The sequence below is a fragment of the Parasteatoda tepidariorum genome, chromosome 2 (assembly GCF_982258835.1).
Source record: "Parasteatoda tepidariorum strain Cologne lab strain chromosome 2, Ptep-v5.0, whole genome shotgun sequence".
Taxonomy (NCBI): Eukaryota; Metazoa; Arthropoda; class Arachnida; order Araneae; family Theridiidae; genus Parasteatoda; species Parasteatoda tepidariorum.
This window is the reverse complement of record NC_141756.1, coordinates 39198669-39212681: the sequence shown is the minus strand read 5'-3', so window position 1 is coordinate 39212681 and position 14013 is coordinate 39198669. Positions and strand designations below refer to the sequence as shown.

Below are 14013 nucleotides of genomic sequence, written 5' to 3'. Positions count from 1 at the left end.
CGGCGCGGCGAGAGATACTTCATAGGAGTGAACCAGCCCTTCTATACTCTTTGGCCCTGCCCGTTTATAGGGTGGACCCATTCATACATCCATTCATTCATCTACAGATCGTAATTTTGACCTGAATCAGAGAACGATCGATCTCCAATTCACTACCCCCAGAGGTATTGATTTGTTATGAGAACGTGGAGGACTTTTGCGACTCGACAGATTTAGCGTGCATCAGTCACTTTACCACACGGGGAGTTTTCGGCCGGTGGGGTTCGAACCCACGAACTCTCGGACATGGGCCCAGCGCCTTACCGACCAGGCTATCCCGGCCATACCCAATTCTGAATTTATTATTTATGATCAGCTCCGTAGCCTTATAATTTTGACAGAATACAAGGGAACTCCTGAATCAGGCATTGAGACAAACTAGATTTCGTAGAGGACTTTTATGGAATTGACAAACATATGCGTTAGATAGAGAGGAAAAATCACGAAAATCTCCCACGGTTAGCCCGACGGAGAAGGGTATCCTAACTTATAATTAATATACCTGTGATGATATTTTACATCAGAACTTTGGTCGGTGCGAGCAAAGAGAAGAATTCGTATCAACCAGTCACCGCTGGGATTTGAATCCAGTTCATCTCTTACGGAGGCAAACACTCTATCCCCTTAGCCATCACGGCTGAAATTCAACCATTTGAAATGTTCAAGTTTTAATCAAATACAATTTTTTAGGAAGATAAATCGATAGTTTAAAAACTAAAGCTTCACTTCGTATTCAAAGTATCCGCATTCTGCCCTCATAGTGCTTTATGTGCACAAAATATTTTTCAACATTCTAGATGACTTTTGTCTGATGTATTATATAACGTTTTGGACCTGCGAATGTAGCTACTAGGAGGCGATGAGGTCACTTAATATATTGGTGATGCTATGCTTTAATCGTTTTAGTAAGAGACGAGAGGTAGCTTGTCGTAACTGTGACTTTTTCCGTCCTTATTTCACTTTCGACCTGCTGGTATTGGATAAGCGTATTCCTGAACAATAAATAATCAACCCAAGAAATAAGAATTACTATAATTTGTTTATTCTACTATGAGAATGCTGATAAAAAATGGTTTTAGTTAAAGGAGATGACTAAAAAAAAATCGATATTATCTTTAGTTACATGCCTTATTAATGGATACATTATAGTTTATCACTCTGGAGGATAATAATTTTCTGTCATGATTTGTTGTTTTGTGACCGTGATAACATAAGCTTTTACTGAATCAAGCGATAAGTATTTTATCTCATAATATATTAGTTTAGTAGGTACAGAAATACACGTTCAGCCGGAAAAAAAGCAGGGAAATAAATAAATGCAGAACTTGCAGCTTAGACGCCAGTTTAAATTAAAGTTTACATGGAATTTTTAATGGAATTAAGAAATAAGTAATTTTTGTTTAGTTTATATTTAAATCAAAATTTTCCAGCTTTTTGCTGGGCAGTTTTTTTAATGTTTAAGTTAAATTATAATAGTCAGGCTGTTTTTAGTTCACAGCAGATCCACAAGGCTTTGCTCGTTAACCGTTAAATAACCAAATTATTTTTTTAATAGTGTAAATATTGCATTTATAGAAAAAAGGATAATTCATTTATCTTGGAACTAAGTAGTTATATTATTTTTTTTAACCTTAATACGTTAATAAAAGCACATATTTACAATCTGAAATATATATATTTTAATCGTTGTTGGTATTTAGGGCAGCCTTGGTTAAATGTTAATTATGTTGCTCAAGAATGTGAAGTGGTACTGAAAAGTACCTTAGTACCTTAGAGAAACAATGTTAATTTAACAATTTTTTTTGGTCTTGTTGATCATTTTACTTTCAACTCCTGGGTCAAGTATTGGGAGAAATTTGCCTTCGTGGAGAACTTCTTGATGAAACTAAACAGCTATTGCGTCACATGGAGAAGAAACCAGGCTAGCCTGACGGCAAGGGGACTCTAACTCATGATCCATCTACTAATGAGGATACTTTACGCCAGCACTGTGGGTCGGGGCTAGCCGGGTGCGGAATTCACATTTACCAGCCATTCTAGAGATTCGAATCCGGTTCACCTCATTGGAAGACGAACGCTCTGAACCATCAAGGATCAAGTGCTTTTTCGAAAATAAAAGTGTGAAACTAATGCGGGAATCTAACATCTTTTAAATATTAGCATTTACACCATGAAAACAATGCGAATCTTAGTCAATAAATTTAATGTTTTGTTTAAAGATGCATTAATTTCGCTGTAAGAAACAAATATTTACCCCTCATTAATTTAGCTGTCTCTCAATGGATTCATTTTGGATGCCAAGGAATATTTTCCGGCACAGTTGGCGATTGAATCTAAACTATTGATTACTCAGGAAAGAATTTAAATTGGCGTACTTCACATCTCTTACTATTTATAAAACTTCAAAGGATTTCTCAGGTATTTCCTACAAAGAAAAATCACATCTTATAGCTTAGATCCTTCCCTATTGCAGCAACCAATCAACAAATCACGTTGCAGAAACGCCATTTAATTTAGGAACACCCCTACAAAACAATATGCACTAAAGAAAACATGTCTACACTTTCCCATGCGGTTACTCACCGAAAAATAACGATTTTCCACAAGTTTAATCGGGCTACAATCACTCCATCTAATTCCTCTTTCATCGAGGGTGGATAGATCCGCTTTTTATCTATTCCATGGAATCTCATTATTCCCTGAAAACTCAACTCAATCAAAGAACACCTCAACGCGATTACAGTTTAGATGAGGAGGGTGGCTGGGTCCTTTAATAATCGCTCCTCACTTCATTTCTTTGAGATATCCTTACTCCCGTTTTAACGAACAGTGGCGAAAACCAATTATTCTCAGTGCCACGCACCCCGATAATAAAATAATCTCGACCCAGACAACGCACGTTATCTATCTTTTCTGTTAAATCTAACCTTTTTCTTTCATGGCAAAAGGGGTTGTAGTGGGGTGTGTGGATTAGATTTGGCTGATTAGAGAGAAAGAATAATTGGTCAACCCCTCCTGCACATGCTTTCTTTTGGAATGTGTTGTCATTTAAAATGTTACCTTCCTTCCCTTGTGAATTGAGCATAATCATATTGTCATACATCTCATGTGGAGGGGAAAATATAATGAGATAAAGTTCTCGGAAAAAAATTTGTTTGGCTATTTAAACCTCCAGCTGTTGGAGATAGCAATGTTAATTTGCAAGAAGAATAGCTATGATTAGTCCTAAGAGGAGTTTGAAAACTTGGCGAGTTGTAAAATGTTTGCTGAAGATGGATGGCAGTTTTGTTTCGCAGTTGTAATGGATTGTATGCATTTCAAAGCATTGGCTCCTGATTTTTCATAGGGGCAAAAGATATTCAGAATGAGAAAAATCCTTCAAAATTCCATTCTTTAGTTTTTTAGTTATTAAAAAAAAAATCTACGTTTTAATTAGTTATATTCAACCAATCTTGTTCGAAACGAAATTTTCCTTAGAGAGTTAAGAAAAAAGTTATTTCTATATATTAATATGCAGTATAATATGCAATTCTTGTATGCAATTAATATGCAATTCTCATTGACAAAGTTGCCTTTTCACGTAATGGAATTTTTCAAATGTCCGTCCTTGAAGTTTTCAAAAAAAGATCTTTGAACATCAGCTTTTGTTTCATTGTTATGAAAATATTTTCAGGTAATCTTTGATGCATCTTGTTTAATTTCAATGGCATTTGATTAACTCCATACCTTAATTTAATTTTTAATAATTGAACAAAATATAATGAAAAATGTTTTTTGAAGAAAGTTTTGGTGAATATTTTTTTTTATCCCTCTGTTTGTTATAACTTTATACGGCTACTATAACCACTTAAATTTATTTAAATACCTTTAAACAACATATTTATACAAAAATTTAATTTAAAAAATTGAAAATTGCTCACCGGAAACTTTTTAATTGTCAACAATTAAAAACCATGATTTTAATTTTTAGTTAACTTCGAAACTAATTACTATTTTATTCTAAAACTTTGAACACAGATTATATTACATATTATATTATATTACAATATTACTATTAATGTTCTGTTAAAATTGGAAAATGATTTAATAAAAATTGCACTTTTATTGTTCTGAACGGTCACTGACCCCCTAAATAATTAGAGATTAATAAATTGATAAAGGTACGGAAAAAGTAGTAATAATTCACATCGTAGTATTTTTATTGAAGTGAACAGACATACGAAATTAATAAAAAACAAAATGCATAGCCTAATACCAATCCAATAAATACTGAAAGCACATTTGTTTTAATGTTTCCCTCTTTTTATTCACTTTTTACTTAAAATTTGAAGAGAATTATTTGAATTGTTGAATTGAAGAGTTATAAGGGTGACTTATTTGAAGCTTGATTTTTACTGTTTGAAAATACACACAAGCTATTTAATTTCGAGAATTAAATTTTTTTGATTCAAAGATGTCATAGAAACAGACAACAGAATTGAGTTTTTTATTTCTTCTTTTTGCTTCAAACTACGGCAATAGGTGCACAGTTTTAACCTAAATAATAGTAATGTTTTTCCAATTGAAGAACAAAACTCATTTCTAACTGAAACTTGCAACTTCTTGTTCAACTTTTCCAGGGAAAAAAAAAACTTCTTTTAATACAACGAACTAAGAAGAAAAATTCAGAATGTGTACTTGTAAAGAACGTTTCTTTCTAAATTAATAGCTGTTCTTTTAAAAGAAGGGTTTTTGAGCTAGGGAAAAAAAAGTATATAAATGAAGAAACTTGGGAAAAAGATAAAAGCTTCAACTCAAGCAAAAGAAACGATACAGATTTTAGGGATTATTTTTTCCCTTCAAAATCAGAGAGGCAATCATTCTGTGCGTGAATGGTTCTTATTATACAAATCGTATTACTTTTTTAAACGATTTTTGAAAGTAAAAGGAAAAAAAACAAAGCTTATATAATAGACATGCATACTATTAAGTAGAAATTTTATGATACTACTATCTTAAAAATTTTTACTTTGATAAATAATGGAAGCAATAATAAATGCTAATAATTAATATTGATAATTGATAGTAATAATTAATATTATTAATTAATACTCAATAATAATAATAATAAATAAATAATTACAATTAAAGGAACAAAAAAAATGTGCTCTATTAGTTTAAACTATTACAGATTATTTATTATTTATATCATTTATTAATTATGTATTTATTATTGTACTATAAAATTTATTTCTTATTTTTTGAAAACTATATACGATAGAAATTGCTTATAACTAATAAAAAGCGCACTAAAATAAATTGTAAAATTAATAAGGAAAAGAGATTAAAGAGGCTAACTTACCTATTTAGACCGATCAATCCTTGGAGACTTGTGAATCGTTCCTAAAAAAAGAAATTCATTTTATTAATTTTTAATGTTAAATATTGAATTAATGAAACAGACAAATGAGAACATGATCAGTATGTACGTAATTAGCAATAAATAAAAAAGAATGAAAAGGCTATAAAAATACTAATAATAAACACAAAAAAAAATATATTTGTTTCAAGTTTAATTTCAGCTGTAACAGATTTGGTATTGGTAAATAAAGCAGTTTTGTAGTTATTTCATGATTTTTGTTGCATAAAAAGTGAAACTCACCGAATTATATTGTATGAAGTACGTTGTATTGTAAATATATTAATAAGTATAAAGTACGTTATATTGTAAGGTAAAGTAAGGTGGTACGGTGAAATAGTAACGATGAAAATATGAAGATACGGAAAATGCTAAAAGCTAAAGGTAAGGTGGTACGGGGAAATAGTAACGATGAAAATATGAAGATACGGAAAATGCTAAAAGCTAATGGTAAGGTGGTAGGGTGAAATAGTAACGATGAAAATATGAAGATACTGAAAATGCTAAAAGCTAAAGGTAAGGTGGTAGGGTGAAATAGTAACGATGAAAATATGATGATACGGAAAATGCTAAAAGCTAAAGGTTAGGTGGTACGGTGAAATAGTAACGATGAAAATATGAAGATACGGAAAATGCTAAAAGTGCATCTTCATATGAAACGTCTATCTCTAGCAAAGCTTTGTCATAAGAGCAACGCTAATTTGGGTTGCTAAATTGTTTTGACGTAAAAATGGTGTTTATCTTCGTAGTACTTTCCGTATTCATTTATATTCGAAAGCAAAATAAATAATTTCCAAGATAAATATTTCATAGCTAAAGGAATTATCTCTTAAGCTTTGTTTTTCGAAACAATAAAACATGCTTCGATGTTTATATGAATATCGAATTTATATAAATAAGAATTGAAAAAAAAGTGTCTAAAAAATTTATTAAAATTTAATTGAAACGCTGCAAATTCCAACGTGAAAAAATAAATGCTTGTCCCTAAATGGAAAAAAAAAACGTAATGAGTTATGATTCACACTCCGATAAAGGAAAAAATGTTTTTTAAAAACCAAGTTGTCATGACCGGAAAAATAGACTTTTTCCCGTAATTTTTCGTGAAAATTTGAAGGCAGAATTAAAAATTATAAAAATTACGAGAAATTCTTAATAAAATTCTAGCGAATGCGTCAGTAGAAAATAGGGAAAGAAAAAAACGTATATAAACTACCATAACTTTGTTAGAGACATTTGGATCAATATATTCCGATTTGATTTCACCTTTTAAAAATCGTCTAAGATAGCGGTAAAAGAAAAAGAAATAACTTTAGAACGTGGACATATATCTTGCATAGCGTGATATACATCCAGATTCTACTGTTCCCTCCCTATGCAGCTGGATTTTAAATTCCACGTTACGGTGGACATCCGGCAGGAAAGACGAACGGACACTAGCGTTACGTGTCCTACTCCCGGATAAGTGGTGAAACAGCAAATTTTTTCCCTTTTTTTTCCCCTGTTCTTTCCCCACATCTTGTCTACGTGAGCTATTGAATGCTCTTCTGTAGCTGAAGCTGGGGATTTAAGGTGCTCTTCTTATACGAACCGAAGTCCAACAATGTCAGCATCTTTGCCTTTTCAAGAGGACAATTTCAGAAAAAAAAAGGGAATTTTTTTTTCCCTTTTTTTCATTACCATTGTTTCAAACATACGAAAAAAATAATAAGGAAGGGAAAAAGTTGGATCGTTACTGGATCGATCCTGTACTGTGTGGGCTCCTGATTACCTTTTTTTTTCCTTGTTTGGCCGTGGGGTTTAATTTGGAGGTATCTAAAAGGTCCCTACTCTTACTCCCCCCACTACTTCAGGAGAATGGTAGCGGCCAACGCTTGGTGGAGTGCACTCTACGGTCAATTTTTTTCCTCTTCGATTTTGGTAAATCTATCGAAAGAAGTAATTCGACTTTTTGCTTTATAAGTGAATTGTTATGTTTAGTAAGTGAAACTGAAAAAAATAGCCTATCCTGGACAATTAAAAGCGATAATTTATTGTAAAATCTTCAATTAAGCTGCTTATAAGATAACGATTTTTTAGTTCTTAAAAAATATATGGAAAAAAAAAGGAAATGATCATCTTCTTTGTAAAGTAGAGAGTAATTTGAAGTACGGTATTTGAGAAAATTGGTGATTTAATGCAGATGATTTGATATCGAGTATTTTTTGAAGAGTTTGTTGATAAATATTACAGTGAAAAAAAATAATAACTTTAACTTATTTTAAATTCAAATTATTTTTGTTTAGTAAGTCATAAAAATAATTTAATATTTTCTTTTTGGAAAATATAAGTTAAGTTTACCAATTAAACTGAAATATTGCTTAAAAAAATGGGAATTTTTTGAGTTATTTTTTCGTTCTCTAAACATTGAGAATCGGAACGCTGTTAGGAAAAAATATGTTTTTACTTATTTTTCATGTAAAAATAAACTATGATAAAAACTATGGACTTTAATGCAGTGCTATTCCATGAAAATTTAGTTTCCTTTTTTAAAAGTGCTTCGAAGTATACTTAAATTGCCTGCTATTTCATAAGCTAAAAAAAAAAAAATATGGAATACACATGGTACAAGTATGTTCTTAAGTATATATGGTATAATTTCGCAGAACACTTAAAAAATGTTTTAAACCTTTGTTTCGATTGATTTAAATTAGAATCAAAATTTATGCTTCTATTATTGCTAATAATATGTTATAATTTTTCTTACCATTAAAATTTTTTAGAGTGTCTTATATAACAATCATTATAATTTAAACTAAAAACATTATATGATTTTGGAGAAATTGTTTTTAATTTTTTTTAATCTTTCCTTTATTTTTTTAAATAAAAGCGTATTAAAACGTAATTTTTAGAGACATTTACCAAGGCAATAAAAAAAATTTCAATTAGCAACTAAAAGTTACCGTATATATGTAAAAAATTTTAAAATGCTTTTCTCAATTTTTAGAAACAGGAGGAAACAGCAAATTAGATCTCATTAAACTTTATTTATTCCATTTAGCTATCGATCATTTTCGCAGGATTAGAAATTCTCAATTTGTTATAGGAGAAACTGTTAAAGTAGTATTAGCCTACAGAATGGTGCCATCAAGATTTCTAGAATATGTTCTGCAAATACAAGAAAGACAGTTGTTAAAGTCGCATTTAACAAAATTTGCTAAAGCAGTAAAATTTTTCAAACGCTTTTCTCAATTGTTAGAAACAAGCGACAATCAAACTTTACTTATTTAATTAAAATATCGATTAGCATTTTAGGATTGGGATTTACAGAAGCCATTCTCCAGTTATTACAGGAGCAACTGTTAAAGTAATATTAGCCTACGGAATAGTGCCATCAGGAATTCTAGAATTCATTCTGCAAATACAACAAGGACAGTTGTTAAAGCAGTATATTTTACAGAGGGGAATAGCAGTAAACTTTATCGATCGAGCAACGAGCGGTCACTGGAGCTTCCAGCCTAATGACCATCATTAACCGCAATGATTAATACAACCCAAGTGTCGAGTCCTGGAAGTGAAAGTGATCGATTGACGATCATAGCGATTGAGTAACATCGATGACCATCGAGTAATCGATTCATCATTTCGCCAACTCTCGTGAGTATAATTATTATGATTCTCTCATTTTTTTTAATCGTCCACGCTCGGTAACCAAATTACAATAGCGGCTCCCAAATATGCTTGCTTCGGAGGACTGTAATAATCGCCAATTACACGAGAGAAAGTATCGAGGATATCATCGATGATGTAACTTAACTTGAGCGCCAGGGGGCGCTGGGTGGGGGGAAGTCATTAAAGAATATACCATGGCCACACCCTAACTGATGTAGAAGGATATTTGAATGCAGTTTTGGAATCTGATGAAGAGATCTAACTAAATATAAAAACTAACAGCTGAAAGTAAGTTTTGTTCGAAATTCACATGGTACATCATTGTGAGGTATTGCTATTTAATTTTGAAATCAATGCACTTAAATAGATTTTGGAGTTTAATATTAATGTTGAAATTGTGAGTTTGATGATTTATTCCTCGAAGTTAGATTCCTGGTGAAAATTTTTAGGAACATTTGATATTCACTTTTAGATTTTCTTTTTCAAGATTCAAAAATATCCTTCATATAAGATTCCAAAAGTTACTAATTAGGATAAATCAATATAATATCACATATAGGTCTCGATTGATGCCATTTATATGTGCGGAATCGTGGTTAACATAATTATGGTTAACAGAGAGACATCGATGAGTTATTGGTCAAGGCCAATTTTCGGTTAATTATGGCTAACAGATAGACATCGATGAGTTATTGGTCAAGGCCAATTTTCGGTTAATCTCTCACTTGTGAAACATAAATATAGACGTTATTATACTGACTTTATCATAAGATGTACAGTGCACAAAGAAAAAAAAAACGGTTTATCCTGAATAACTTTTCATTTAATCATTGGAATTTCACGTTCAAGAACTTTATCTCCATGGTTCGAAGAGGTGACGTCAAATATGCTAATTACTTCGCGCAGACGATATTTTAAGTTACGAAATCAGACACAAATTCTATTTTATCTGCATAAATATATATATTTTTTTCGATGGAACCGGATTTCTGAAACCCAAATTATAGGGGGTAGCAGCAATCTGGGAAATATTGTCCCAATACTTCGATCAGGTGAGCTGTTCTGAACCTCTTAATAACAGTTTAATTTTCCCTCTTAACCTCTGAACCTCTTAATAACAGTTTAATTTTATGTAAATTGAAAAATTGTTGAACACAACTATAAAATTTATTTATCCAAAGATAATTCCAGGGAAAAAATAACTTTTAGTAAATATTCATTTTTTATTTTAAATATATTAAAAAAAACTGAATTGTAAGATAGACAATTTTAGGTCATTTTAAAGAATGCAATTTTACAGCTCAAAATTTGAAATTAAAGTATAACAGTCGAATAGTATCAGAGAAATAGAATTTTAAATGTACGACATTTTCAAAATTCGATGTCTCAGGAACTATTAGACAAGTTTTGCTCTAATTTCATATTTTGCTATGTAAAATTGCATTTTTTAAAATGGTGCAGAAAATTATATACCTTACTGCCGTCATTTTAACTTCAAATTCAATGGGTAAAAAAAGTCATACAGCTAAGTAGCTGGAATATTCACTAAGTAAATTTGAAATAATTTAGTATGTGCACTTTGCCGACCGGCTTATCAGGGAACAGGTCTTGCATCAGAAAGGTTCTTGGTTCGAATCCCGCGCAAGGCATAGATGTTCTTTCATTCTCAGTATTATCTGTGGGAGCAACGTTGGGCAACTTAATATGGAGCCCTGGAAAAGTGGTCAACAAATCTACCCTTCAGATGCCTGTATGACGTTAGTAATTTCCCAAGTGGGCATTAGAGAAAAAAGTATGTTCTGTTTAAACAAAGAGTATTATGTATCCACATAATACTCTTTGTTTAAAAAGTACATACTTTTTTTTACTAAATTTGCCGAGTACATACTAAATTGAACGTGACTTTATTTTTCCAAAAAACACGGTTTTCGAACCTGGGTCGAGTTCTATGAAGCTGGTTGGACCAAGTTTGACCTGAATTGAACGGGTTCGACCCCAGACCGAGTCTGAACAACCGGTCTCGACCTTCCGTCCAATAGCCTGGTCTCAGGAGCAAAAAGATCCCTAAATTTGACGAGACTTTATTTTTCCAAAAAAAAACACGTTTTTTTTACCTGGGTCGAGTTCTATGCAGCTGGTTGGACCGAGTTTGACCTGAATTGAGCGAGTTCGACTACGGACCGAGTCTGAACAACCGGTCTCGACCATCCGCCCAATAGCCAGGTCGCAGGAGCAAAAAGATCCCTAGTTACGTTTAGTGTTTAGGTATAGCTTGTGCAACAGAAACTTAACACAGAGTTTAAGAATTAAATTGTTAATAACATTGTTAATAATAATAAAGTAAATAATTTGTTTAATATTTGTACTCTAACATTCAGACAATCCGGTTAATAAGCCGGTAAGTGCACCATGGCACGGTATATTTTAATTTTCTTCACCCTTCCTTTGAAAAAACTTCAAATTATTCGAAACCAAAATTAAATTTTATCATTTCATTTTGAAAAAGTGAAAAAAAATCCAAATAAAAACTCCTGAAGAAAGGGAAGAAATCACCGCTGCCTGGGCGTTATTATACATCGATTTTTTTTTCTCCGTTGTAACTGTAACTTTAAACGGTCGGTGAATGACAAAGAAGAAGAAGAAGGGAAGTCACACTCGAAGAAATTACATCCAATTTAAAAGGCAACTTTACCTCATGGTTCGTCTCCAATTATGAGAGAGAAACATAATTTACGAGGCAGCTTTTAAAAGTTTTGCTATGCAGCATGCTTCTTATGCTTTTCCGCGTTAATGAGAACCGACCTGTGACTGATAAATGTTTTTGCTGTTCTATTTTCAGTACGAAGAAGTGGTAAAAAAAATAATTCATTCCTTTCTCTTTTTTTCTCAACAATGTCAGAAAAGAAAACAAGACTGAGGATAAAAATGAGAAAATAAATAAATATAAAGGGTGAGGATCCGCTTTTTAACTTGGCTAACAACTAACTCATCACCATAATTTTGTCTTTTTACTTCGCTTTTTTTATATATAGCTTTTTATTTTAAGTTTTTTACCCCACTCTTTTTGAATTTTCGTTTATTTTTTATTAACTGCGCGTTTTACTTGAACCACCAAGCAGTGCTTACATAATTTACAGTAAAGTGATCTGTCTTTTTAATTAAGATTTTACTTCAAAATATTTTAACAAGAAAGTTCCATAACATGCATAAATTTTGCACCCATTGATTTCAATCATTAGAAATATTTAAAAGACAAAAGGAAAAATGATGTTTGGTACGAAATTTTCGGTTCAAAAATAGAAATATTTACAGAATGAAAAGAGTATATATATGCAAATAATAATAGTAAAATAATATAAAATAGAAAACTATTAATGGGAAAAAGCAAAAGTCTTCCTCAGGACACATCTTTTGCCATAATTTAATGCGATATTTGTGAATAAAGAATAATTATCCTAAAATAAGATAATTATATATATATATATATATATATATATATATATATATATATATATATATATATATATATATATATATATATATATATATATATATATATATATATATATATATATATATATATATATATATATATATATATATAAAGAGAAGAGAGTGAGTTTTAAAACATGTAAGCATATCAAAACAACTTGATGAATAGGAATAGTTAGATATTAAATGCCATGCCATATATAATTTATGCCAGTAATTTTCAGTAGAATAATTCAATATTATTGATCTGTGTTTTACAATAAATAAATATTCTTTATATTGCAACTATTGGATAATTTCTATTATCTCTTTGAGCACATTTAAAGTAAGTCGAATACTGTATATTTTATGCACTGAAAAAAAATAAAAATGTTATAGAACAGAATATAAAGGATTTCAAATAAGGATTCAAAATTAACAATTTTGTTACAATAATTCGAAAGTTAAAAGCAAATATTAGATCTGAAATTATACTTTTAAAGTTTACAATTCCTATTTTTGAGTTTGCCTTAGGGAAATAAATCCTTTGAACTATGCAAAAGTATTAAGCTAAAGAGTTTTCAGTAGCATTGGCGTAAGAATTTGCATAAATTGATAAAGAATTCATATAAACTGTTTTAACACCATTCCCCTAGGAATTTTAATTTCATCATCGATTTGAATTTGAAACATTTAGTGTTAATACACATTATTAGAATTTTGAATAGAGTGTTTAATTTGGCTTACGCTCAGATTTTAAAAACAGCGGAATAGAAACCATGGTTGACAAAATGCAGATTTCATATCACAAGCAATAATTTTAAGTTAATGAGGTGTAAAAACGTGCAATTACAACTGAAACTAATTTGTAAGTTATAAATTATAGCTGAAAATTTAATAGATGGAATTGAAAAAAACCTAATAATTTTCATACCGTAAAACTTGTTTTCTATAATACTGAAAGGAAGTAATTTCTGTGATAGAAATTATCTTTGAAATATTATTCTGTTACAGAAATAGCGTTTCTGTTTAGTAATATACACCGAAGAGCCATTACATTATGACCACCCTGCTCTAATAACATGTAGGACCACCTTTCGCCCTCAAAACTGCTAGCACCCGCCGTGGCATTGATTCCACAAGGTGCTGATAGGTAGTCTGAGGTATCTGGTACCAAGCGCTCACAAACTGGTTCTGCAATTCCCTCACATTGCGAGGGGGTAGCGTGGCAGCACGAATTTGGTTTTCCAAGTAGGACCAGAAATGCTCTATTGGATTAAGGTCAGGTGAATTTGGGGGCCAAGACATGGCTTGAAAGTCACTGGAATGTTCCTCGAACCAATCAATGACGATTCGACCCTTATGACATGGTGTATTATTATCTTGTTGGTAAACACCATCTCCCGCAGGAAAAACTTTTGCCATGAATGGGTGAACCTGGTCTGCAACTATGTTCA

At 31.3% G+C, this 14013-nt stretch overlaps 1 protein-coding gene across 2 annotated transcripts in view; it reads right to left on the bottom strand.

Annotated features, from left to right (window-relative positions):
• The window catches only part of LOC107443647 (plexin-B), a 600640-nt gene that overhangs the window by 346931 nt on the left and 239696 nt on the right, over positions 1–14013 (bottom strand). For both annotated transcript variants that reach the window (XM_087157228.1, XM_087157229.1), the window contains one exon: positions 5381–5421. The gene's annotated coding sequence lies outside the window, so the exon portion shown is untranslated. The remainder of the gene's footprint in view (positions 1–5380; positions 5422–14013) is intronic.